At 40.8% G+C, this 26,743-nt stretch overlaps 1 protein-coding gene across 6 annotated transcripts in view; it reads left to right on the plus strand.

Annotated features, from left to right (window-relative positions):
• DIS3L2 (DIS3 like 3'-5' exoribonuclease 2) overlaps positions 1-26,743 on the plus strand; it is a 366,495-nt gene that overhangs the window by 204,780 nt on the left and 134,972 nt on the right. The window lies entirely within an intron of this gene.

Below are 26,743 nucleotides of genomic sequence, written 5' to 3' on the forward strand. Positions count from 1 at the left end.
AAATGGCTGGTTAGCAATTTTCAAGAAGGAAGGCTGGTGTGAACTCCTAGGGGTGATCTGGCCCTTCTGATCGCGAGCACCATTTTTCTGGACCTTCACCTCTAGTCTCTGGAGAATCCCTGTTTGCATGGCCTAGACCTGCAGCTCTCTTCAGCAGGGCATCTGAGGTTAAAGAAAAGCAAAAAGCAAGCAGCACTAATACGGCAGGGCTTTGGGGATCAAGAAGAGACTGGATCCAAGGAAACTGCTTGTAGGGGGTTGCACCAGAAGCCCAAGAAACCCCAAGGTTGTTTCTGAGACAGGCTCCACTTACTTCTAATTTCATTCTTATTATTTTGTTTCCTTTGTTGCTAAACTGGAATAGGAAACCGAAGCTTAAAAGCTCAATTAAAGTGGAAAATGAAAACCTAAATATTGGAGGGGGAAAATACCATGCTAAAATGATTTTTATATTTTTCCTATAGTTAGTAATATTGTGGAAGTTTGGATCACATCACTTTTTAGTAAAACCTGAGCTTCCTTGAAGTGGAGGTAGTATCTATAGTTTTTCACAGGAGAACTTGTGGATGTCTATTTCTTCACTATCCCCTCAATAAAAAGGATGCCCAGTGACCTCCACCGGACCATTACAAATGTGAAACTTGGCACTTAAAATTGCTTGCTCTAAATTTTCCAATTGCTTTCTCTCTCTCTTTTTTTTTTTTTTCCATTTAATGTCGTTCTGCCAACTAGTGATTTTATTATTATAAACAGGACATTGTATTCACTTTTAAGAAGAAATATGAAGCTGAAGGTAAAATTACAAACTGCAGCTTCTCAGCTGCCAAAATAGAAAACAGTGAGCTAAAAATACCGAGCACAGAAAGGGTGCTGTGGCAAGAAATATTGAAATATCTTCAAGATGGAACTCTTCCAAACAGACAGAAATTTCCTTTTACTCCAGGTAAAACCAACCTTGAAATAACTGCTTGAAAGGAGAGACATATAATACTAACCTCTCTCAGGTCAACCCTTTTTTGGGAAAGCTTTCAAATATAACTAACATTAAGTGACTAATGATCTTGCTGTTTATCAGGAAGTCCAATATGATTAAATTCCCATTTAGAAAAGGTTCCTCTGGTAAAGGAGTGTGGCAGCATTGAAGGAGTACTAGAAGTTAGTCCTAGCTCTCCTGGGAACTAGTGGGGTGACCTTGAGCAAATTAATTAAATTTGGGGAGATGGAGAGAGGCAGAGCACTTTCATCCTTTGTAAAATGGATTATTTGATCAGGTTAGGATTTTCCAAAAGGTGTTGGTAGGTCATGTATCCTTTGGGATTTTAATAGAGTGTCATAGAGTAAAAGGGTTCTGTGGCCAAATATTTTTAGAAAACAGTGGGTTAATATTTCCTTGAACTCCTTCTCTTGGATTATCTCATGGACCTAGTGCTCCTTAGACTACACGTTGAAATTGTTCAACTAAATATTTCAAAATGTACTGGCTGTAATAGAATATGACTCTCTTTGAGATGTCCCTTTGGAGTTATTCAGAGTCCTCTCATCCTTGCATTGGAAAGAAGTAGTATTCCATTGGTGACCATCTGCCACATTTATCAGACAGAAAAACTGACTGTGCCTCCCTGTGGGCCACACAGAAAATCCAAAGATTGTGTTTTGAATCTCACCTCTTCATTGCCAAGGGAATCCCTTCTTTCCTTACCTGGAACAGAGCAAGATTAAATTGTTCTGCATTAAACAAGGAAGATGTCCTTGTCATTTTAAACTTACTGGCAATATTATTCCATTCTTGTAAATCCCAAATCACTGTTAATGAAATTACAAGAAACTCATAGACAATAACAAAGATTAATGGAGCCTAATGCTTACATGGAGTAATGGCTTCTCAGAGGTCTATACTCTGCCAGTCCTACTGATCGCTCACATCTCTACACGTTTTAATGCCTGGGCTGGAGATAAAAGAAGGCAACTTCCAGCAGAAAGTTTTGGGAAAGAAACAAGCCTCCCACTGAAGGTAATGGAGAGTGGGAAAGGAAGAGAGGATTTGAAAATGAGATCCATGAGAAGTAAATATTTGTGTGGACAAATCATTCTTAAGACTAGGAGATGCTGGGTAGCTTGATATTCATACCAGGTCAAGTGAAAAAATGAAATTACCAGCTTTATTGATAATAGTAAAAGAGGGAAATAAGTTTCTTAGCTTCTATGCAGTATCCTGTCCTGATTCAGCCCCTCATCTTCCCCAGACAATTTTATTCTCCCATAGCTGTGTGTCTTGCCCATGCCCTGCCCTTTATCTATTCTCCAGGGCCCATCTGAACTGCCTTTGCCATCTCACTCTGGAAGAATTAGTCAACACACTCTCCTTTCCCTTCCCTGTTTGTTCACATCTATTTCCTGGCACTTGCCAAACATCCCTGTGTGTGACTCTATCCTGATGGATGGTAAAGCCCTCAAGAACAAAGATTAGGTCTTACTTGTCTTTCTGTTTCTCGAATCTTACTCGGTAACTGGTATGTAATTAACTGTATATGTAAATACATGTGTATAAGATAAAAAGAGGGAGAAAAAGGAAGAAGTCAACATTTTGTGTAGGGGTTTGCAGAATATGTATTAATTGGTTGAATAGAACATGTTTCTAAGTGCTGGGATCCATTCCTGTTTCTTCTTGGTTGGTATTCCTGGGAAGGTGAATGGTGAAGAGACATAGTCCAGTGCTTTCAAAGAGGTTGCTGTGTAATGTGAAAATTGGGTAGGAAAACATCTTAAAGAATAAAGTGTTAAAGTTGCTCTGATAAAATGAGGCAGTTGTATTTGTGACAAAGGTAGAGTATGCCCATTCTTCCCAGCCCTCCTCCTTCCTAAAAACATGGACATAACATAACAAACAAGCGTAGGAAGATTCAGAAAGGTGGAAAAGAGAAGGCAGATTGCATGGGAGTCTCAGGACTTGAGGAATATGCCAGTGATTACCCTGGTTTTCCTCATTGCCAACCATATAGTCCAGAAAGGGTGTAGAAGGTGCCACCCTGGAATGAACAAAAGGCAGAGGAAAAAAGATCTCCAAGAGATTCCTCTTGCCACGTGCAGGTGACACTCTGATTCCGCTTTGGGAGGTGTGACATCTGTGCAGGGCCAGTCTTCTGTCCCCTGCATAGCAGAAGCTGTTGGTGCTCTTATTCCCAGGCTCAGGTAGTGTTGGTGGAACCAAGGAAGGAGCTGTTCTGCCTTTCCCTTCTCAGTGGAAGGAGGCATGGGTCAATTTCCCTTTGGGGATAGTGTCTGTGGGGCCAAGTGAGGAGCAGACTCTCTTCTTCACCCAGTAGAAGCAGACTGTGTTCTGATTCTCCTCTTGGGTAGTGTAGGCAGAGCTAAGGGTGGAGTTGAGTTTCTGTCCCCCAGCAAAAATAAGTAGTGTTCCACCTATCCCATGGGAGTAGGGCCAGCAAATCCCAGAGGTAAAAGGAGCCACCATTCCTACCTGGCAGCAAAGAGATGTGATGAGTCAGGGCCAGTTACCAAAGCACACCCCCTGTGTCACTGGAATGGAACCCAGTGTGAACCAGGCCTGTACCTCCTGCCACCATAAACCAAGGAGTGGGAGGTGCTAACCCACTCCCCACTCCTAGAGTCAACAGGGAGTTGAGCTTCTGCCCCTGAACTGTAGTCACAAGACATACCAGCTTTTAGCTTTTCCCCTTCCTGGTGACAGTGGGGCTTAGCAGGGAGCTTCATTTATACCCACACTTGGAATCGGTGAGAAAGTGGGAATTGGTGCCCCTTTTCACCAGGAAGATGTCAACAGGGTTGAAGGGAAACCTGGATTGCTACCTACAGTAAGGCACTGTGAGTCTGTGTGTCATTTTTGCTCGGTTGGTAGCATTGGGATTCAATAGGAAGCTGAACACACACATTCACCTTGCCCTTGGGCTACACCTCAGTAGGAGACTGCTTACAAAAACAAAAACAAAGACCCACAAAAGACTATATAGGATCCGGAGTCTCCTAATATAATACCCAAAATGTTTACAGCATATTCAAAATTCACTCATCATACCAAGAACCAGGAAAAACAATTTGAATGAGAAAATATAGTTGATACTGATACCAAGATGAGTCAGATGTCGCAATTACCTGATTAGGATTTTAAAGCAACCTCTGCAAAAATGCTTTAACAAATAATCATGAATTGTCTTGAAAGAAATGAAAAAAATAGAAAATCTCAACAAAGAAATTTAAAAAGAAGGAAAATATCAAAGTAAGGAATATCACCAAAAATAAATAAAATAAAACAAAAAGTATCCAGAACTCAATAGTAGATTAGAGATTATAGGATAGAATTAGAATTAATGAACTTGAAGACAGAGCAGTAGGATTTACCTAGTTTGAGCAAGAAGGATTTATGCGATAATAACAATAGAGCAAACATTTGTATCAATGGAGTCCCAGAAAGAGAGGAGAGAGCAAATGGGACTGGAAATGTATTCAAAGTAGTAATGGCTGATAACTTCCCAAATTCGGCCCAAGATCAGCCTTCAGTAAGCTGAGCAGGTTCCTGTAAAGAACTACTTCACTTCTGATGTCAGACCTGTGGGTTTTTAACACCTTAAGCAGTTCTGAACACCAGCTGGGTGTCCTACAGTGGAACTCAAACCTGACGCTATCAACCTAGAGGTAGTGTCAGATCCCATAGGTTAAGGACTCAGTCCCACAAGATTGCCCCCTCCAACTTGGGAAGCCAGTCACAAGTCCAGGTTGTTAGTTGTGCTCTAGCCGACAGGCTATAAATTGAGTATTCCTTGGCCCCCTCCCCAGGTTTGATTAATTTGCTAGTGTAGTTCACATAACTTAGGAAAACAGCTTACTTACTAGATTACTGGTTTCTTAGAAAAGAATAGAATTCAGGCACATGCAGATGAACAAGATGCATGGGGCAAGGAAATGTAGCAAGATGTGTCGCATGGAGCTTCCAGACTCTCTCTGGATGTGTCATTCTCCCAGCATCTCTGCAAGTACACCAACCTGGAGACTCTCTAACCCTATCCTTTTGGGTTTTAATGAAGGCTTCATTACGTAGTCATGATTGATTAAATCATTGACCATTGGCGAATGAACTCAATTTCTAGCTCCTCTTTCCCATCCTCTGAGGTTGGGGAATGAGGCTCCATGTTCCAGCCCTCTGATCCCATGATTGATTCCTCTGACAACCAGCCCCCATACTTAAAAGCTTTCCAAAGGTTATCTCATTAGCATAAAACTCAAGTGTGATTGAAGGGGATTTGTTATGAGTATCAAAAAATAATCGTTATTGCTCATAATCATTTAGGAAATTTCCAAGAGTTGTAGGAGCTTTATATTAGGAGCAAGAATGAAGACCAAATATGTATTTCTTATTATAAATTCTTTATAAGTTTCTATATGTAAATTATTTTACATATAAAATCACAGTATCTTAGACCCAAACAGCACAAACCCGGAGGAATCAATGCCAAGACACATCATATTTAAACTCCTAAAAACTGAATGCAAAGAAAGAAATCTTTAAAGCAGAGTGAAATGATGCCTTACTTTTAGGAAAACATCATTTCAAATGATAATCGTTTTAAAACCAAGGAGGCTGGAAGATAGTGGCAGAATTTTCAAGTACTGAAAGAAAAGTAATGTCAACCATGAATTCTGTTTCCAGCAAAACTATCCTTCAGAAACCAAGAGGAAATAAAAACATTCTCAGACAAAGGAAAGCTAAGAGAATTTGCTTCTAGCCTACATACCCTGAAAGCATGACTAAAGAAAGTTCTCTAAACAGAAAGGAAATGATAACATAAGATAGCATGGAATTTCAGAATGGAAGGAGGAATATGAGAATGGGTACCACTGGGGGTAAATATCATGAACTATCCTCGTGAGTTTTTTAAATCATATTTGGTGGTTAGAACCAAAGTTAAAACAATAATGTAGTGATCAGTGTATGTGGAAGAATACTGAGACTGTAGAGAGGGTAAAGGAACCTAAGGGGAATTCAGGTCCCTATACCTCACCTGAAGTAATAAAAAGTTGATAGTAGACTGTATAAATTATTCATAGGGTGGTACTTAGAGGAACCACAAAGAAATCTACACAAAGTGATAACTTTATAAATAATGAAGATGGAATAAAAAAAATGTTCCTTCAACCTATAGGAAAAGAAACATTATAATGAGAAAGAGAGGAAACAAACAGAAAACAAAGTTTAAAAATGGCAACATAGGGGTTCCTGGTGGCTCAGTGGATAAGTCTCTGCCTTTGGCTCAGGTCATGATCTCAGGGTCCTGGCATCAAGCCCCGCATCACGCTCTCTGCTCAGCAGGGAGCCTGCTTCCCCCCCCCCCCTCTGCCTACTTATGATCTCTATCTCTCTCTCTGTATCAAATAAATAAATTTTAAAAATATTTTTTTAAAATGGCAATGTAATGCCTAACATATTAATAATTGCCCTTAATGCCAGTTACCTAATCACACCAATTTAAAGGCAGAGATTGGGGGGATAGATAAAAAGCATGATCCAGTAATTGGATTTCCAAATGAACTCATTTTGAATACAGTGACATAGGTGGTTTTAAAGCAAAAGAATGAAAAATTATAGGCCATACAAATATAATTTTAAAAAGGCAGCAGTGATGATATTATCATCAGATAAAATAGACTTCAAGGCAAAGAAAATTACTAGAGAGAGAGAGGGACCCAGTGTTTTATTCAACCAAAAAGACATGGTGATCTTCATGTCTATGTACCATACGAAACAGCCACTTTGGAAAGCATTTTGGAAGTTTCTCAAAGCGTTAGATGTAGAGTGTATGACCCAGGAATTTGACTTCTAGAGAATTGAAAACATATCCACACAAAACTTGTACACAAAAGTTTATAGCTATATTATTTATAATAGCCAAAAAATGGAACAATCCAAATGTCCATCAACTGATAAGCAGACAAACAATATGTGGTATATCCATACATTGGAATAGTATTTAGCCATAAAAGTCAATAAAATAATGATGCATGCCACAGCATGGATGAACCTTGAAAATGTAGACAAAAGATCACAGACCTATACCCGGGGCTAATAATATATTATATGTTAATAAAAAATTTAAAAAATTTAAAAAGAGGGGTATACATCAAAAAAAAAATAGAAATAAAAGAAAGAAAGAAGCCAGGCACAAAAAGCCACATCATATGTAATAAGAAGGTCAGTTAGTGGTTGCTAGGAGCTCCAGGGAAGGGGGAACATGGAATGACTCTTAATGGTTATGGAGTTTCTGTTTGGGATGATGAATATAGAATTAGGTAGTGGAAAAGATTACACAACTCCTTACAGATACTGAAAACCTCTGATTCATACATTCAAAAAAGTTATTTATTTTTCAGTTAGTGTCCAATTGCACTTTGGGTAAACCTCATGGGTACTGCCAACCACACAGAGATTGAATTGTACATTTTAAAAGAGTAGATTTCATGGTATGTGAATTATATCTCAGTACAGCTATTGGAAAAAATCGATACATGTGATTTGTCATATCAACAGAATAAAAAATAAGAAACCATATCCTATGAGTTATTACAGAAGAGGCATTTGGAAAAAGTCCAACACACACATGTACTACAAAGTCGGCAGCAGGTTAGGGAAAAAGAAGAATGTCAACTTGATAAAGAGTATCTATAGAAGAACTAGAAGGGATAGTCACATAAATTAATGAAACAGAATAGAAAACCCAGATTTAGAGCCACGCAAATATGCCAAATTAATATTTGACGAGGAGCAAAAGCAATTCAGTAGAAGAAGGACAGTCTTCAGCAAATGGTGTTGGAGGAATTGGGGGTGCACGGGCAAATAAATGAACCTGATCTAAACTCACGCCTTATGCAAAAATTAACTCAGATAGGATCACGGACTTAAATATAAAATGTGGAGCTGTAAAACTTGTATAGAAAAGAGTATAAAAGGGGCACCTGGGTGGCTCAGTTGGTTAAGCATATACCTTCAGCTCGGGTCATAATCTCCAGGTACTGGGATGGGCTCCCTGCTCAACAGGGAGTCTGCTTCTCTCTATATAGCTCTCTCCCCCTCTGCCCCTCCCCGCCGCTAGTTGTCTCCCCTGTCTCCCTCTCTTCCTCTCTCTGTCTCTCAAATAAATAAATAAATACATAAATAAGTAAATAAAAGAGCATAAAATTCTTAGGTGTGCTATAAGGGTAGGTAAAAGAGTTCTTATGCTAGACACAAAAAGCACAACCTGTGTAAGGAAAGATGGATAAACTCAACTTAAAACCTTTTTTGTCTGTGAAAGACCCTGTTAAGAGGATAAATAGACAAGCTTGCCTGGGAGAGAAGATTTGCAAACCACATATCCCACAAGGGACTGGTATCTATAATATGTTAAGAATCCTTAAAGCTCAGTAATAGAAAAGTGGTACAGTTAGAAAATGGGCAAATGACATGTTCTTGAAAAGGACATACAGATGGCAAATAAACATAAAAAGTTGTTTAACATGATTAGCCATTAGAAAATGATTAAGTCCCCAGTGAAATCTCAATACGTGCCTGTCAGAATGGCTAAAATAAAAGGAACCCGCAAAGTCGGTAAAAGGCTACAGCCTTACCAAATGCCAGTGAGGCTGTGGAGAAAGCAGATCCTTCACATGCTGCCAGTGGAAATGTAAAATGGCACAGCTACTCTGCAAACACTTTGACAGTTTCTTTAAAAAACGAAACACAACCACCACGCAACCTGGTAATTGCATTCCTGGGCATTTTTCCCAGAGAAATAAAAACTTATGGTTCACACAGAAACTTGCACACACATTTTCATAGCAGCTTTATTCATAACGGCCCCAAACTGGAAACAGCCCAGATCTCCGGCCACAGGTGCACGGTCAAGCAAACCGTGGTACGTCCATATCGTGGACTGGGACTCGACAATAAAAAGGAGTGAACTAGTGATACCAACCGCTGTTTGCATGAGTCTTAAGGTAATTAATTCTGAGTAGAAAAAAAGCCAACCTGAGATGTGACAGCTGTATGATTCTATTATGTAACATTTTAGAAAAGACACATTTTGGAACCAGAGAACTGATTTGTAGGGGGAAAACTGGGAATGATTAGACAACTTGAGGGCATCTTGAGGTGATGGTAGTGTTCAGGTCTCATTTGAGGTAGTGCTTACATGAACCTACACAAGGGATCAAATTGTGTGGAGCTTAGTGAACACGGTGACATTGGAAAATCTAAAGAAGATCAGTGCATTGTATCAATGGCAAAATCCTGGTTTTGATATTGTGTTATAATTTTGTAAGATTCTGCCATTGGAAAATGGGTAAAAGGTAATAGCATCTCTCTGTTATTTCTTGTCATTGTATGTTAATCGACAATTATCTCAAAATAAAAGTTCACATAAAAAAATAGGCACCAGGTGAACCCAGCTGAAAAAGTAATTAATTTTGCACAAGGAAGCTTTAAAGCCAGGTAATCTTTGAACTTGGCCTTGAAGGATGAATAGGAATTCCATAGGCATTTGTCTTACTATTTACTGAGAAGGAGGAAGAAAGAAGCAACTAACACTGCTTCTGACAGTCTCGAGAAGACCTCTCAGGAGGATATGCCTATTTGACCTTTGAACTGTGTCAGTATCCATCCTTAAGCTACAGTGAAAGGAAAATCTGAGACTGAAATAGAGAGCAAGAACAAAATGCTTGGATGGGGAAAGATGACTAAGATATGGATAGTAAGTGCCTAGGATACCAAAAGGCGATGTCGAAGGCGCAGGAATAAAAAGAGGCCTGGCACTCAGGAAAGAGGTCTGGGCTACAGATAGATATATATTTCAGTGTATAAAACAGAGCCAGGATATACCTGCCAGGAGCAGGCACCTGAACAAGAAAGGGGACCAGTGATGTACTGAGAAGAGCTCCAGCATTAAAGAATGGAAGCTTCTTAGGAAAAGGTGGGGTTGGGGTGCAGGGAGGAGGATATTCAAAGAATTAAAGAAAAGGCAAAGCCTGGTGCCCTGCTGTGATGCTGTTGGCCAGGGCAAAGCTGGGACAGAAATCACTGCATTTAACCATCAGGTTCTTTTCTCTGTGTCCCACGTATCTTGTATGTTGTTGCAGTGAGTGGTGGGAGCCCAAGTAGACTGTGGCCAGCCAAGGAGAGGAAGGGAGGTGAAAAAGGGGGGACGTGAAATATAAACATCTCTTTTAAGGAGTTTGTGACACAGAAGAGGTAAGAGGGAGCTTGAATAAAGCAGGGTCCCGAAGATGGCTTTAAGATGGAGGAGGCTTTGAGCTTGCTGGCAGGCGGTGCGGCAGGAGCCCGTGGAGGACATATACTTTTTTGGACTCCTCTTCGGAAATTGCCTTCAGAGCCCAAGGCACATTTTCAACAACGGCAAATCTTCATCTTTTGAGAGTGGATTTGATTTTTGGAAATAGCCAAGTCAGTATAGAGCCAAGAGTGGTAAATGGGGGGGGGGGGGATGATCAAGCTTCAAAAAAAAAAAAAAATTAAGTATAATTATAAAGTAGTAAAACTGATTTTCTTGTGAAGCTCGTGAATTGGCTTAGAAAGTGGTTAAAGAATTCCAAAACCCTTTTCAGCGGTTGTGGCACAATGTGAGTCAGCGTACGGCGTCCCTTTGTGACTTTCACAGGACACTGATGTGCATAGAAGTCCTGGTGTGTGTGTGAAGAAATTGGTCTTGTTACATTATATTTACTGTCAGTGTGCGAAGGTCAAATTTCCCTATAATCTTTGTGCCTGAGAGGTGACTTAGTGGAATTACACCACCGTTTGTATATGGGAGAATCGAGAATTTCACATGGTGATTGTTTAAACAGTTCTCCTGTGGTCTTACAGATGTAATTAGAATTCCTAGGATAGGAGTGTTCCCACAAGCATAATAATGCTTTAAATGTGTGTTCAATTATCCTTTTCTATAGTCATATTTAATCGTCTCTTTTTGAAATAGAGTTACTTTGAAAATATTAAGTCACTAGCATAGTCTCGACCTTCGGGCAGACCTGAGACAGTGCTGGGCACATGGCAGGCATTCACCGAGTGTCCCACCCCTATCTTCTCTGCCTTGGGGCTTGATACACACTGGACACACCAAAAGAAAGACCAGTTAATGCTTAGCCCCAAATACCCAGGATAAGGAAAATGACCTCATGTAAAAGGTTGAAGTTTTCATTTTGCTTTGTTGTTTAATGTGCCAAGTATACATATACCAAGACACCTCATTTATTGTTTCTTTTATTTCTTTTGATATGTATCATTATTTTATACTTTGATACATTTTCTTGTTTAATTATTGAAATAATCAGCCCCGTTTTATGGATGAAGAAACGGGGGTTCAGGCAAGTGTAGTCACTTGCTCCAAGGTCCCACGGCTGAGAGGGGCTGAGCTGGGATTTGAATTCAGGCCCACGGTCTAGGAAGCCCTGACCCACCATCCTCATGTGTCTACACTCTCAAGAAACACTGAACAAAAAAAGTCAAGCCAAAGCACCACATCAGTCAAGAACACCGCACCCTTTTCCTGCTGCATATTGAGAGAAAAGAAGTCAGAACCTTCTTCAGATGCCTACTAGCCAAAAAATGTGGCAGCATTGTACATTTAGGTTGACTGGTTTTTGAAGTAGAAACCTGATATCCACGTTCTGCCATGCCCTCTCGCTGCCTCCCCACACTGTGGACACTCGCAGCTCGCCCCAGGAGTGCACCGTGTGGCAGCACCAACTAACAGCCTGTCATGGCTTGTTAGTGAGGAGGCATTAGACACAAGCCATGACGACTTAGCCATTCTAGGAAACTTTCCACAGCTGTTGCATTAATTAAGACTTTTTTTGGTCCCAAATAACAGAAACCACCGGAGCTCGCTTCAGCAGAAAGGGGAATTTGTTTTAAGGATCCTGTGGTGACTCCCAGAATCCAAGGGCAGGGAACCAGGGACTGCGTGAAGTAAGGCAGGAAACCCAGAAAGCCTCTCTCCATCTCTGCCTCTGCTGCTTCTACACGTCTGCTTCCTGCTTTCCCTAAGACCAGCCTCTTGTGCTTCCAGCTCCTCAGAGGATGGCTGCTGCCTCCCAGGCCCCAGTCACCCCGAGGGAGCCTGATTTCTTTCTCTCTCTCTCACCTTCCTCCTTGTCTCCCTCTCCCTTCCTCTGTCCCATTTCCAAATCCTCCGGTGGGATCAGTTTGTCTCGGTTTGGGTTACATGCTGGTTTGGGCGAGGGTGCGCGGGACAGACAGTAGTCTACCACAGCTGAGTTCCCACCCAGATTTATGCACAGCGTCCCTCATTCTTCTGTTCAGGAGTCTGAAAATCTTAAATGTCCCTGAGATCACAGGGGTGAAATACAAAAACATGGCCTTTAGAGACAAATTTGGCTTGAAACATCACTTCAATGTGACACTTACTAGGTATGTGTTTTTGGACAAATGACTTAACTCCTCTGAGCCTTACTTTCCTTTACAAGTTCAAAGGGAGGTACAGGTACTGACTTTCTCATGAGGTTGTGGCAGAGATTAGGTATAATAACATGTTTAATACTCAGTACAGGGTCTAACCTACTCTATGCTTTATAAAATAGTGCATCTTCTTTCTTTCTGATGAGGATTAAGGCACATGGCCCCACCAAAAAGATGCTTAAAATTTCACACTACCTTCTGCTCTTAAATTGTGTTCTTCCTTACCCAAATTTCCTGTCTTCTTCTCATCTACCCTTGCCTTCAGCATATTCATAATCCAAAGGACTCTGATTCTAAGCCTAGAAAATTCTCTGGGCCCATCTTCCTAGGCCATGGCAGGAGGTCCCAAGGCATCGCCTAAAGTGTATTCTGCTGTCACATGTATGTTGGTGCTTCTGGTAAAGGGACAAAAAGAGTGGGTGAAAATTATTCATGGCTCTTCTGCAGCTGTGGCCAGGTTTCCAGGGCCTGGAGTTGAAGGGGCCCAATTAAAGATTCAATTTAGTAAATACTTATTACCACTACTCTTTGCAAGACCCTGAAATAGATACTGTTGGATTTGAAAAATATGTGATCGAAACAGTTCTTTCCTTCAAAGAGAATGGTCTGGAAGAAGACATGATGAGTCTACACAAATCACTATTGGGGGTTGTTTAGCAGAACTGGTTTACTAAGGCCCCATGTTGATGAAGTTCAATCATCTTAAGTGAGAACGGAAAAGTAGTTTGAAGCTGGATCGTGGGGGATATTGCATGCCAAGTTTAGGAGTGTAGTGTCAGCTTGACTGGAAGCCAGTGAAGGTTTTTGAGAAAGGAGCATAATCTAATGGATTATGAACTTCAGGATTAGGAACTTCATCCTGGCAGCCAAATGCTAACAGATCTGAAAGGCAGAACAGAGGAGACTGAAGACCACTTGGGGAGAGCTGGGAAAAGAGTTTGGGATTATGAATTCAGGACCAGTGCCAGGCATCATAGGGACTGGGTGGTGGGGTTTGAACTGAGATGGAAAGACTGTGTTGAAGACTGATCCCTGGAAATGAAGGAAGAGGTGCAGACTTGATGGGGGTTCCTCCTGTCCGGTAGATGGATGGGAACTGGGAAGTAGCTGTGCCCTTCACTCCATTCTACCGGCAAGGAGTACATGCGGGAACTGAGAGTGCTGCCTTTAGAGCTTGACTTGCCCTGCACCCCTCAAAACTCTGTGTGTTTTTTGGGTTTCTTAATTTTTAAAATTCAATTAACTTTGTTCAATTTTTGAGAAAGGAAAACTAAATAAATTTCAGAGTCTTATTTGGAAAGTCTGGAGCACACAATAATTACGAACAGGTTTTTGCCTTAAATTTAAGTATTTAATATTAAAATCAGCCAGGAGGTTATTACCAGCCTCTTTTTTTTTTTTCTTTTTTCTTTTAAACTGTAGAATCAGCTCTGTGAACAATGAAACAGAATTTTGGCCCAAAGCAAATATTTAAAAAAAACATACAGGACCAGTCTTAGCTTCTCCCATTAATGAAGAGAAAGAATTCTCACTTTAAAAGTTAAAAGTTGCAAAGTTTACTGGTGTTAGCTAAAGTAATAAGAGAGTCCCTGATCATTCTAAAATATAGCTGAAATTTATTTTGGCATTTTTGTCTGGCATATTTGTGAGGTATTTTCAGAAATGCTCATACATATCTTTTAAAGAAGTCTCTCATCTCACTAACCCGAGACTTTAGTAAATGTTCTCATCATTTTACCAAACCGTGTAAGGTCTATTAAGGCCCATTTATGGTGCTTTAGTCTTCCTCTTAATAAAAACAATCATTTGGGGAATACATTTTCCAGGCAGTTCCCTTGCCTCCCAGGGAAAATATTTTGAGGCCTCCCAGGGACCATCAGATTCAAAGACTTGACAGGGAAGGCCCTAGAATTCTTGAAGAGCTAGGCCTTTGAAAGATTCATTGTTGTGGAATCTCCCTTTCAAAGAGGCCACTTTGTCTTGCTCCCAAACATCTATAGGACAGACATAGCACTTTCTGAAAAGAAATTCTGGCTAATGTAGAACAGACGTAGGTAGGTAATCCTGTATGGGTACTGTGTAATTTGAAGAATGATGGTTCCATGTTTATGGTTGCCATAACAATCATACAGTTGTGCAAAAAATGTGTATAGCTTTTATAGAAGGGAGCTGGCACCATTGTAATGATTCTTCTCATATCAGAACAACTGTTTTCAGATCTGAAAAATAGGGGTGGCTTAACCCTTCCCCAGTTAGCTCAGCATGTTCCCTGAGAAGGCTCTTTGGAGCTTCAGGGCTGTTGAAATGTATTCACCACTTACATTTGCATTTTAGCCTGATAAATGGATTGAGAATTAAGGATGATGATCCTTTCAACAGCAGGTTCTGAATTCCTAGCTTGGGAATTCAAAGGATGAGAAAAAAAATACTGTTCCTCAAATAGAAATCTAGGAGAGATGTCTAGACATAGTTAATTCCTTGACTTTGTGACTATTCTTAATTCTGTCCACTACAATTTAAATCTGTTAAATACTGGCCTTTACCCCATTGTGTTTAAGTTTCTGATAAAGTCATGAAAAATTTGGTTACAATTTCTGTTTTATTTTTATATATCAACTATGTCTCTTCTGGAAATGGCAAAGCAAATTTATAAGTGTGATATATTTGAGTGAAAATATATCTATGCATATTCTTTGTTTGGCTAGTTCTTCCTATTTTTGTATGCCCTTTCCGAAAGAAAGTACTTGGGACATGGCTTTTTCTAACATATTAAGAATAATCTTTTTTTTTTTTTTTCAAGATTTTTTATTTGAGAGAGAAAGAGCACAAGCAGGGGGCAGGGCGTTCAGAGAGGGAGAGGCAGACACCTCACAGAGCAGGGAGCCCACCTGGGGACTTGATCCCAGGATCCCAGGATCACAACCTGAACTCCTGAGCCAAGGCAGATGCCCCAAGGGGTAATCTACTTTGAATAAACTTGATATCAGTACTCCCTATAAATTTTCAAGTTAAGGGCAAAAAATAGTCAGATTTGGATTTGGTACCTAAAAATGAAGTCATTGTCAACTTAGTCAACATCAAGAAACTTTTCCTGAAAGAAATTTGGGGTATTTATTACTTCAGCCAAAATGCTTCTAGGGTGTTTAAATCTTGAGATAAAGTATGAAACTAAGGGTAACTAGAAGAGATGTCAATTTCCATTGATACAAAACTTCTCGGTCTACTTCTTTTAACACTTTCTCTTTTGAATTGCTGCCCCATTAAATCAAAGCTCTGCTGCTCCATGACCTTAGAGAAATTACTTGATCTCTCTGAGCCTCAGTTTCCCCATGCACAAAAGGAGAGCAAAAAGAATACCCACCATTATTATAATTCTGTTCTCATAAGAGGTGATTTCTAGGAGGTAGAGAGTGTTTTTTCAGTGACAGCCATATATTGAAGACTTCTAATATATTCATACACTCAAAGGTTTTGTACATCGTATAGACCTTTCATGCTTAAATTTTTTTTTAAAGATTTTATTTATTTATTTGATAGAGAAATCACAAGCAAGCAGAGCAGTAGACAGAGGGAGAGGGAAGCAGGCTTCCCACTGAACAGAGAACCTGACTCAGGGCTCAATCCCAGGACCCTGGGATCATGACCTGAGCGGAAAGTAGAGGCTTAATGCACTGAGCCACGAGGTGCCCCTCATGCTTAAATTCTTAACACTCGATATTTAGGGCCTTTGATATTTGATTCCTATGTAGGAGCATTTCCTGGAAGTTTATTGCTACTTCATTTTCTCTGACTTTGAAACAATATGTATCAATCAGTATTCCCTATTTTTAACCCCATTCTGATATTTTAAATCTCAATTATAGGAAACTACTCACAGAGGTAAAAGAAAAAAGAGCTGTTCAGAGAGAGAGTTTTGGATAGAGACTTTCTGGGCCCAGTGGACTCAGCTGCTCTTGTTGCTCCCTTAGGCCCACAGATCTGCATTCTAAAGATTTTTTTTTTTTTTTTTTTTTTTTTTTATCAGAGAGAGAGAGGGGGAGAGCGAGCACAGGCAGACAGAATGGCAGGCAGAGGCAGAGGGAGAAGCAGGCTCCCCGCCGAGCAAGGAGCCCGATGCGGGACTTGATCCCAGGACGCTGGGATCATGACCTGAGCCAAAGGCAGCTGCTTAACCAACTGAGCCACCCAGGCGTCCCACAGATCTGCATTCTGAAGCCCTGCAGGCCTGGATTTAAGACTTCTTGGACAGAAAGTAAAAATGCAGACATCAAGCCATCTTTGCTCTACCTATAAACTCTCTTGGTTGAGTTGTGCCCAATTGTTCATTGCCTTCAGGTAAACTAATTTAGTGGATTCTGGGCCGTTGCACAAGCTCTTCCTTTGATCCTAGTCTTTCTTCCCTGGTGTAACCTGTGGCTTGCTTCCTTAACTCCTTCAGGTCATTGTCCAATGTCGTCATCCCATTGGTGCCTACCCTAGCTGTCCTAATTGTAATCAACACTTATAACTTGCCCCACCCATAGCTCTTTCTAATTTTTCTTTTTCTTTCCCCCTCCATAGCACTTAATTACAATTATGTAATTGTTTATATTCTGTCTCCTCCACTGCTAGAATAAAAGTGGGTAGGAATCTTTGTTCCCAGATGTGTCCCAAACACCTGGGACAGTAGATGCCCCATAGATATTGAGTAAAGGACTTTTGGCCTTCTTTCTCTTGACCTCTGATACCTTTTTTATATTGATATTCCACTGGTTCTTATGACTTCGATTTGTTCTTGACACAAAATAAGTGAAAATTATTATGAAAATAACTACAGTTATACACAATTATAAACCTTTTGGAACAAGAAAGAGATGGGCCTATTTCTTGAGAAGAGTCATGTTCGAAGGGCTGCATGGTGAAAGGCAGAGCCAGCTTTAATTCTTCAGGGCTACAAGTAGCTAAATTATGAAGTTTTTCAGAATCAGTTGTCAATTTAGCATATGAAGTTACTTTCTGATAGAGCTCTCGAAGTTGATTGACTGGCCTAAGGGGGCAATGAACTTTACTACCCACCCCTATTCCCAATATTCTAGATGTGAGTTGATCTGTCCGATTGACTCTAGGAGTCATTTGGGGGATAAAATTTTGACTAGGGTGACTTCCACAGAACTTCGAATTGTGATGATTCTATGATTCTAGTCTCTGGACTGATATGAAGTAATTTCCAGGATTTATTGTTAAGTGAAAAAAAGCAAGTTGCAGAAGAATTTGTAGTATTTGACTGTTTCTGTAAGAAGGAAGAGAGGAAGAAAGGATATCAGGGCACCTACGTGGCTCAGTAGGTTAAGAGTCTGTCTTCGGTTCAGGTCATGATCCTGGGGTCCTTGGATGGGAGTCTGCTTCTCCCTATCCCTCTTCCCCTCCCCCCTGCTTGTGCCTTCTCTCATGCTCTCTCTCAAATAAATAAATAAAAATTTTTAATTAAAAAAAGAAAAAGAATATCAAAAAGAAAAGCTGGAACACAGGATACAGCAGAATGTGATGAAAATAGTTATCTCTAGGCGATAGGCAGGAACAAGGTAGGAAGGTAGAGATGTCAGTAAGATTTTTGTGAGTACACTTGAACTTTGAACCATTTAAATGTTTTAAATGTAAATTGATAAAATGAAATCAAGTCTTGAAGTAAAAGCAAAATCTCTAAAATTGACATAAAACAAAAATAAGTGGTCCCAATGTTTATCAAATGCATAGCATCACCACATACAGAAAAAAGAATTAATTCCAATAATTTCAGCAGTATAGTTTTGAGCACTCCAACTGTATACTCTTAGTGACCATATTCTAAGGATCAAACTCCAAAGAAATCTTAATACGTTCTTTGTTGCTAGTATGTTGGAATTATAATTCTGAAACAGTTTAGAATGTTGAGGCCGTTGGGTGCCGAGGTTCTCATTGGGAGAATGAAGAAAGTAGAAGTTGAGAAGAACTCTGTGATATTAGTTATCAGTTGATCATAGTGTCAATATGAACTCATGATTTTTAAAAAGTATGTTAGGTTGAACTACCGCAATTGCCAATTTTTAGGCCACAGGTAGTCCAATATCAGCAATTTCTATCATTTAACTCAGTATTTTCTAATTGTCCTACTAAAAGGGCCTAGAAGCCATGATACTTCAGTAATAATGAGCACAGCAATCTAGTGCCCTATATTGGTTTTTAAATATCATTCATTCCTGGCCAGAAGGAATCAGGGCTCCATAGGGAGGTGGGTGATTATTAGTCTGGGGTAGGAAATATGTAAGGTGAGCCTAAAACATTTCCTATGCAAAAAAGCATAGAAGGGCTCAAGGATTTATTAGGGAAGGCGCACCACAAGGACACAGGAGATCACTTGAAAGAGCTCCTACCAGCCTAATTTGCTTCAATTTGAGTATCAGAAAGAATAGTAATGGTAAAATATATTATAATACATTGAATCAAAAATAAAAAATCAGTGAATATGGGGGTGCTTGGGTGGCTTGGTTGGTTAAATGTTTGACTCTTGGTTTTGGTTCAGATCCTGATCTCAGGGTTATGACACTGAGCTTGAGACAGGCATCGGGCTCTGTGCTGGGTATGGAGTCTGCTTAAGAGTCTCTCTCCCCCTCTCATTTTGCTCTCCCTACCTCCCACCCCACTCTCTCCCTCTCTTAAAAAAAAAAAAAATCAGTGAATCTATAATGATATTCAAAATAAAACAAACATTGGGAACATAGCACGAAAAGCTCTTGACAGAAGAGAGCCCGCTAGTAAATGTATTTATTATAGGAGCTGAAAAGCACCATTTTATAACTTGCAGAGTTCTAGCAATTCAGGCAAAAATCCCCAGTGGATGCTAAAATCATTGCTCCAAGGTTTCTTTGAGAACAAGATATTCACATTATCTGAAAGTTCCTATTCTACCAATGAAATTATTCCACAGAAAAAACTGGGTATCAGCACTTTAACCAAGTAATCAAATGCCATAGCCTGACAGTTTGTGCCTTCTGAAGAAAGGCAATATAAGTACACACTGCCACCTGTGAAGTATTCAACCTAGAATGTTCACTCTGAATCTAGTTGAGACTTAAATCCCAACTTTCTATTTGGGAAATTCAGAGAAGATGAACTTTACCACATTTGATTTCCTTCTGCCCCTTCCTTTCTTCTACCTTCCACGAAGAAACAAGCTGATAAATCCAGAACGTAAGACATCCTACAAGGCATCTGGCCTGGACTCTTCAAAAAGCAATGTTACATTGAAAAGAAAGAAAGGATGGACAGTTTCACATCAAACAGATGAAAGAGACATAACTACCAAATACTATGTGTAAATCTTGATTAGATCCTAGATCAGCAGGGAAGCAAAGAGCTAAAGAAACTTTTGGGGGACATTTGAAGACATTTGAATATGATCTGTAAGTCGATTGTAGGGGATTATTAGTCTTCTTGTCTATGGAAACAATATTGTGGTTCTGTAGAGGAAGGCCCTTAGAGTTAGAAAATGCATGCTAAAGTATGGAGGAGTAAAATAGCATCTCTGCAACATAAGTTTAAACAGTTCAGATGTGAAAAAGAAATCTAAATATATGTAGGGGAAGGGTTAGAGAGAGAAAGATAAAGCAAATATGGACAAAGTGTTGACATTTGATGAATCTTGGTGAAAAGTTTATGGGGTATGGATGTTCATCCTACAGGGTTCTTTCAACTTCCCTAAAAGTTTAAACAAAATGAAAATTGAGGGGAAGAAAACTTTAGCACGTTCTTTGAGTTGAAACCATGGTTTTCCCTGGCTCCTTTATCACATGGCCTCTGCTCCAGAGTGTTGATTGTTGAAGTACAAAAACTGGCAAAGAATGAGAGGTTCAGTAAGTGAGGGAATGTGACGGAGAAGACCATTTCAGTTGATTCTGATTCAGTCTCATCCTGTGTCCTTTAGAAAGTAACCTAATGACTACATTCACTTGGTCTGGAATTTTGCTGACACTTGAGGTCAGCCTTCTGTGGGCCCTAGGTTAAAAACCCAGAGTTCCGTACAAAACAGGCTCCCCAGGGCAGCACTCTGTTTCTTCAGCTTGCTCTCTGGTCTCAGATGGGTCACTTCATCACTCATAGGGGAGAGAGGGACAGATGGACCAAGGTCTCTTTCTGCTTTAAATAGACCTTAGTCTTTTTCTGTTCTGAAAAATCTGGGATTTGTGTCAGACTTTGTAGCATCTGTTGTGGTGGGAGGGCTGAGTGAAAGAGTATTAACATTTCCACAGCTGCCATCAGGAAAAATAAAGGTCCAGCCCTGCCACACCACAGGGGGCAGCCATCAGTTTGGACAATACTCTCAGCTCCCTTTGCCTCAGAAAAGTCAAATAGAAATGGAAGCTCAGACGAATTCAGCATTTGACTTGTCAACTAGACTGTCCAGCGCCCATCCGGCTGGGCTCTCTACCTGGTAGCCCGTGGATGAGTGCTCTGGCTATTAGCTTTTCTTCCTGCTATAGTTTATATAACATTTTCTGGTTTCTGTGTAGACTCGTCTCATCAAGGAAAGTGTTTGTGTAAAGATCATATTCTTTAACCTCTTAAGGTTATTTCTTAAATTTTTTCCATCCCTTTTCACCCATTCACCAGCACTGACCCAGATCTTTCACAGCAGAATTGCTTGCTATCAAGGAGACATAAACTGAGAGTCACGGACAGAGGAGAGGAGGGCCTCTTGAAATTTTGTTAGTCTGGAGATGGGCCCTGAACCACAGTTTGTAAAACATTGTTTTATGAGAAAAGAAGATGAGATGAAGACAGAAAAGGACACCCTTGGAAAAAATAACACTGTGGTGTGACCACAGGCTTGCACGCCAGGAGGTCATGAGTTCTAATCCTAAATGTATTTCCCAAGATGCCGCAGCAGAGTTGAATGGAAAAGTGCTAACGAGATCTTCTGGTCGTTTGCTCCTTCGCTTATCATGTGTGCCTTCAGCCTGCTGGAGGAGACACAGAGCCAGACCTTCACAGGGAGAAAACCTGTCCCTCAGTCCCCACCAGCATGCTGGTGACAATGACCAGCACCACCGGAGAGGGGCAGGCTGCAGACATGGTTGGGACAGCAGACCAGAAGCTCTCTCTACCGGGTGGAACCACAGAAGGTTCCCTGGAAAAAAGGTAGCTTCGTGTAGCCAGTCTTTTCAAAGCTAGGTTGGTCCCAGACATTGGAGATGGGCTGAGTGAACATCTGTGTGTCAGGAACAGCACAGTGTTTCAGAGACCAGAGGGCACAGAGGAAAGTTCAGCACAAAAGACTCATGTTGGGACTGTGCAGACCAGCTGGAAAAAATACAGGTTGGGGCCATGTCATGAAAGGTTCTGAATTCCAAACTGAATTTCTATTTTAATCAGTAAGGAGTGGATAAAGGTTTTTGACCAGACACATGCTTTAAGGTGATTAACCTGGCACTACTCGTGACCTTAGGGAGAGCGATTTCATCCTTTTTTTTTCCCGGGTAAGGGCTGAGGCCAGACTCCAGCGAGGTGAAGGAGATGAAGAGGTGACAAAGTGGTGAGGCAGTGTCGCCATGGAGACGAGCCAGCTGCCTCCAGCTGTAAGGAGGCAGAAGAGCAGGTGCCTTGAGGAGGGAGAGGATGCAGGGTCAGAGGAAGAGTGTGTGAGTGACAGAGGAACAGAAATTCTTTCTATGGTTTGATTTCCTGGGATTCTTGGGCAAGGTCTTAAGGGATTAGAGAAAGCTTTCACTTACTTTTCCTGTCTTCTTTTCCTGGACACATGGCTTTGAGGAGGACAATCTTAGAAGCTTTCTGTCCCTTTAAAAAGTTGTACTAAGCCCTTCAGTCATGTGCCTTCAGAAATTTGGGTTACATAACGTTGCGCTGAATTGGAATTCTGCAGCCTCATGAACTGGAGTCTCGTTCTTTCCCTCCCCCACCTGGCACTTGATTTCCTGTGGGTCAGGGTTAGCTTCTTTCTAACCATTGTTGCGGAACTCTTTAAATATTTGGTCTCACAGGTTCTAAACGCTGGCAGGCCAGGCTGCTCCCTGCAGGTTGTGAGACCAAAGCCTTCCAGAAAAGGAGCCAGTAAAAGCCCCAGCATGTTACCAGAGTGTAACAGCTGCACAGTGCGCCACCCCTGTGGGGCCAGGTTCCCAAGTGCGGAGGCCAGCAGCTCCCGGCTGCTGTGGCTACGGCTAGGAGCCCACATGCACCACATCGTGGCTGCTTCGTAACTGTGGCGATGACCACAGACTAAATCACTGGCTCTCAGCGCTGAGGACTGGGGTTTGTCAGGGTCACTCACTGTTCCCTTGCTTCTCCCAATTTTCCATAGTGAGCAAGGGAGTTTGGAGGGCTCGGCTACAGTACAAATACTTGTTGGGAGCTCTCCAAGTTTCACTCTGTCTAGAAGTTAGTTCTTTTAGTAGCCCATACTGAATGTCTTCTTTTCATCCAGTGTCCCCTTCAATGTGATTCTGAAATGTTGTGACCCCTTAATCTGAACATGTACATGCTTATACTGTACTGTTAAAAAAAAAGTTTAAGGGAACTAGCAGGCATACATATAATGCAGTTAATTTTTTAAAATTAGGATACAAGTCAAAAGGAGTATGTAAGTGGGATAATTAGTCACAACCAGGATGAAGGTGAATTCACAAGAGTCCAGATGACAAACAAGATTCTTTTTTTTTTTTTAAAGATTTTATTTATTTATTTGACAGACAGAGATCACAAGTAGGCAGAGAGGCAGGCAGAGAGAGAGAGGAGGAAGCAGCTCCCTGCTGAGCAGAGAGCCTGATGTGGGGCTTGATCCCAGGACCCTGGGATCATGACCTGAGCCAAAGGCAGAGGCTTTAACCCACTGAGCCACCCAGGTGCCCCCAAACAAGATTCTTTTGAGGTGGGTCACAGTAGTTTTCTGAGTTCCTAGAAGCCAAAGCAAAGAAGGACTCATAAAAGATACAAACAAACCATTAACTCAAGAGGGTAGGAGTGGGTCCTTGCCCTGAATAAACTTCCTCCAGAAGCCCTCATAAAAGAGGCCCTGAGAGAGTGGATGAAACAAAGCCCTCATCGGCTTACCCGCAGTGGACAGCCTGGCCATTCTATTGGCTTCTTGCCATGATCCCTGGGGCAGGCTTGATGGCAAGGCTCCATCTGGGATAAGGACTCCACTGGAGGCCTGTGTGGGATCTGGTTCATCACTTCTCAAAGGGTGATCTCCTGCGGAACCTGTTGCTTCTGGGAGATGCTCTACCGCTAAAACAAAACAAAACAAAAAAAACAACAACAACAAAAATAAAAGGAATAAATAGCCTAGATCCAATAGGTATGGCAAGACTTGCACAGCAGCAGCACACTGAAGGCTCTAAAAGTCCCTCAATTAAGAAATTGACTCAGCTTTTCCCAAACTGATTTAATCATCAGACCTTTAAGAAAAAAACAAAAACAAAAAACAAAACTTGGCTCACTGAGGATCATTGATATAAAATGGGTCAGGAAACCTTCTGTTAAGGGCCAGATAGATAATGTTAAGTAGATAGCCTCTGTCATAACTACTCAGCTCTGCCATTGTATCCAAAAAGCATGGCTATATGTTCATTTATGGATACTGAAATTCAAATTTCATATGATTTCCCCATGTCACGAAACACATTTTTCTTTTGGTTTTTCCCCAACCATTAAGAAATGCAAAACCATTCTTATCCCACAGGTCATTCAAAAACAGGTGGCAGGCCCTTTTTGGTCTGTGGCTATAGTTTGCTGACTCATGAACAAAGATAATATTTGGATGGTATGTCTTTCTAGCAAGCCTTCCTGGTTGCTGTTCCTCAGAATTGTTTTAATTTTGACTTTCATGTTTCTGGTTTAAGAGCAGATTAAAAAATAAAAAGTAGTAGAGAGTTGGTTTGAGTGTTCAGGCTAGTCGAAGATTTTTCTCCAGTGAGTCCTCTTAAAGAAATTGACAAATTAAAACCAAAGCCCTGAAATTTTACTCTGTCATGTATGTCTGCACCATTTGGGCGCTGTAATGTTTTAGTGGGCATCATTTATTCATTCACTGAAATAAAAGTCAAAGCACCCAGAGACATTTAATTTTAAGAAAACGTAACTTCCTTCTTAACAATCTAAGTAAGCCAGTCAGCTGTGGCCCCCACCAAGCTAACAGTGTTCTTTTTGATTTTTGACTAAAGGGACATTCTTTTGGCTTCTTATGATGACACTAAGGAAGGAGGATCAAAACATTCCCTCCTCCAAGTCTGACATTTTACTTTCAGTTTAACAAGTATTTATTGAGTACTCAGTGTACATATAAAGCATTTTGCCAGCTTTTGTGCCAGCTGATGTGGCTACAAAAAGAAACAAGCAGTCAGTTCCTTCCCTGCCTTGTGAATCAAGTTCAATATCCTCATCAATTCAGAGCCCATTACTTTGGTGTTAGGATTGATTTTATTTCCCTGTCCCTTCCTGTCAGCGTGCGTGCATTCATTCAGCAAACACTTGAGAGTTGCCAACACAGCCTTCAGGGAGCTTCTTTCCAGGGGACATCTGGTGTTTCTCTTTTCATCTGGCACTGTGCCATAATTACATCTTCTTTTATATGGTGTAACAGAAATTATTTCTTTATATCCCAAGACTTCCACACTGGTGTTCCCCCTACTGTGAGCACCTCTTCTTCAACTGTTTAATGAGAAGATTGGATGTCCTAAGAAGCCATTCTCCTAAGACTGCGCTCTAAATACTCTTTGCCCTTCACCTTGAAAGTCGCACCCAACTTTCCTCACCCTCTTCTCTCCATATTCCAGTGAGTTTATAGTTCTACACCTCTCATCATTTTAAAGCTAGTGACTGTATTCTATAGTACGAGTCTACAAGGTTGCTACGTGTCTTTATAAGCATTATTATGTACGTGATGGACAATTATTTTTGTTTGGGGGAGATTATCTACAATGCTAATTTTTTCCATTTATGAAAATAAGTTGTAGTGAAATTTTTGAAAAAATATGGAAAAGCATAAAGGAAAATGTTAGTAATTCCAGCACCTATTCATCAACTCTATTAATAATGAACACATACTTTTTTACTTTCCTTGATTCAAAAATCACGTTTAAAATTTTTTATTTTTAGTGGCACCCAGGTGGCTCCATCAGTTAAGTGTCACCTGGTTTCAGCTCAGGTCACGATCTTGGGGTTGAGATCGAGCCCCACATTAGGCTCCACATTCAGTGTTGAGTCTGTTTGGGATTTTGTCCCTCTCCCTCCACCTCTGCCTCCCTACCTCTCTGCCCCTCTCCCTGCTTGCACACACACTTTCAAATAAATAAATAAAATCTTTTTTTAAAAACAGTCTTTAAGTTAATAAACAGTAAAGTTGACCTTTACTTGTTGTACAGTTACATGAATTTTAAGACACCTATAGACTCATGTAACCACCATAATAGTCAAGATACAGGAAAGCTATGGTCTCCCAGACCAGGTGCCCCTGGCAACCACGGATCTGTGGTCATATAGTTCTGTCTTTTTGAGAATGTTCATAGAAATTGAATTATATACATCATATAAGCTCATGAGAATGGTGTTTTTAACTTAGCATAGTAACTTTGAGATTCCAAGTTGTTATATGTAGGAGCAATTTGTTCCTTCTTGTTGCTAATTACCTTTCCCTTGTGTAGAGGTACACAGTTTGCTTCTCTGTAAATTCATTTACCATTTAAGAATCTAGCTTTCTTTTTACCGTTTTGACATTTCTCAAATCCTGAGATACATTAAAATCAATGTATATATTTACTATGGTAGGGGTTTTGTTTCCCCGAAAAGCTATTGTCAAATTGATGGAGCATCTTAGAAACGGTACTGTCCTAGAATCAAGCTACTGCAGGAGTGAGCTGATCGCCGTAAGAGGTCAGAGTGGGCTGCTGAGAGTTATTACGCAGAAGGTTACAGAGCCAGCTTGGCAGCCTCTGAGGGCTTTGGGGACACTTTAAGCAGAGGAGCAACCCAAGGAAAGAAGTTTGTACGAAGCAAGCCAGTCTGATTGTTGGGAAGCAGGCTGCTTCCCGTCAGTGCTGAGGCATCCAAGGAGACCGGGGTGTGACAGCAGTGTCACTGCTCATACTAGAGGATGTGGAGGGAGAACTTGGGAAGAGTCCAGTGGCAGCAGAGGGCACCAACTAGTGAGCCTGGGAGCAGAGGGCACCAGCTAGTGAGCCTAGAGGGTACCAGCTAGTGAGGCAGGGGGTGGGG

This window comes from Mustela putorius, unplaced genomic scaffold, assembly GCF_011764305.1.
Source record: "Mustela putorius furo isolate JIRA1106 unplaced genomic scaffold, ASM1176430v1.1 tig00000275_pilon_pilon_pilon, whole genome shotgun sequence".
Lineage (NCBI taxonomy): Eukaryota > Metazoa > Chordata > Mammalia > Carnivora > Mustelidae > Mustela > Mustela putorius.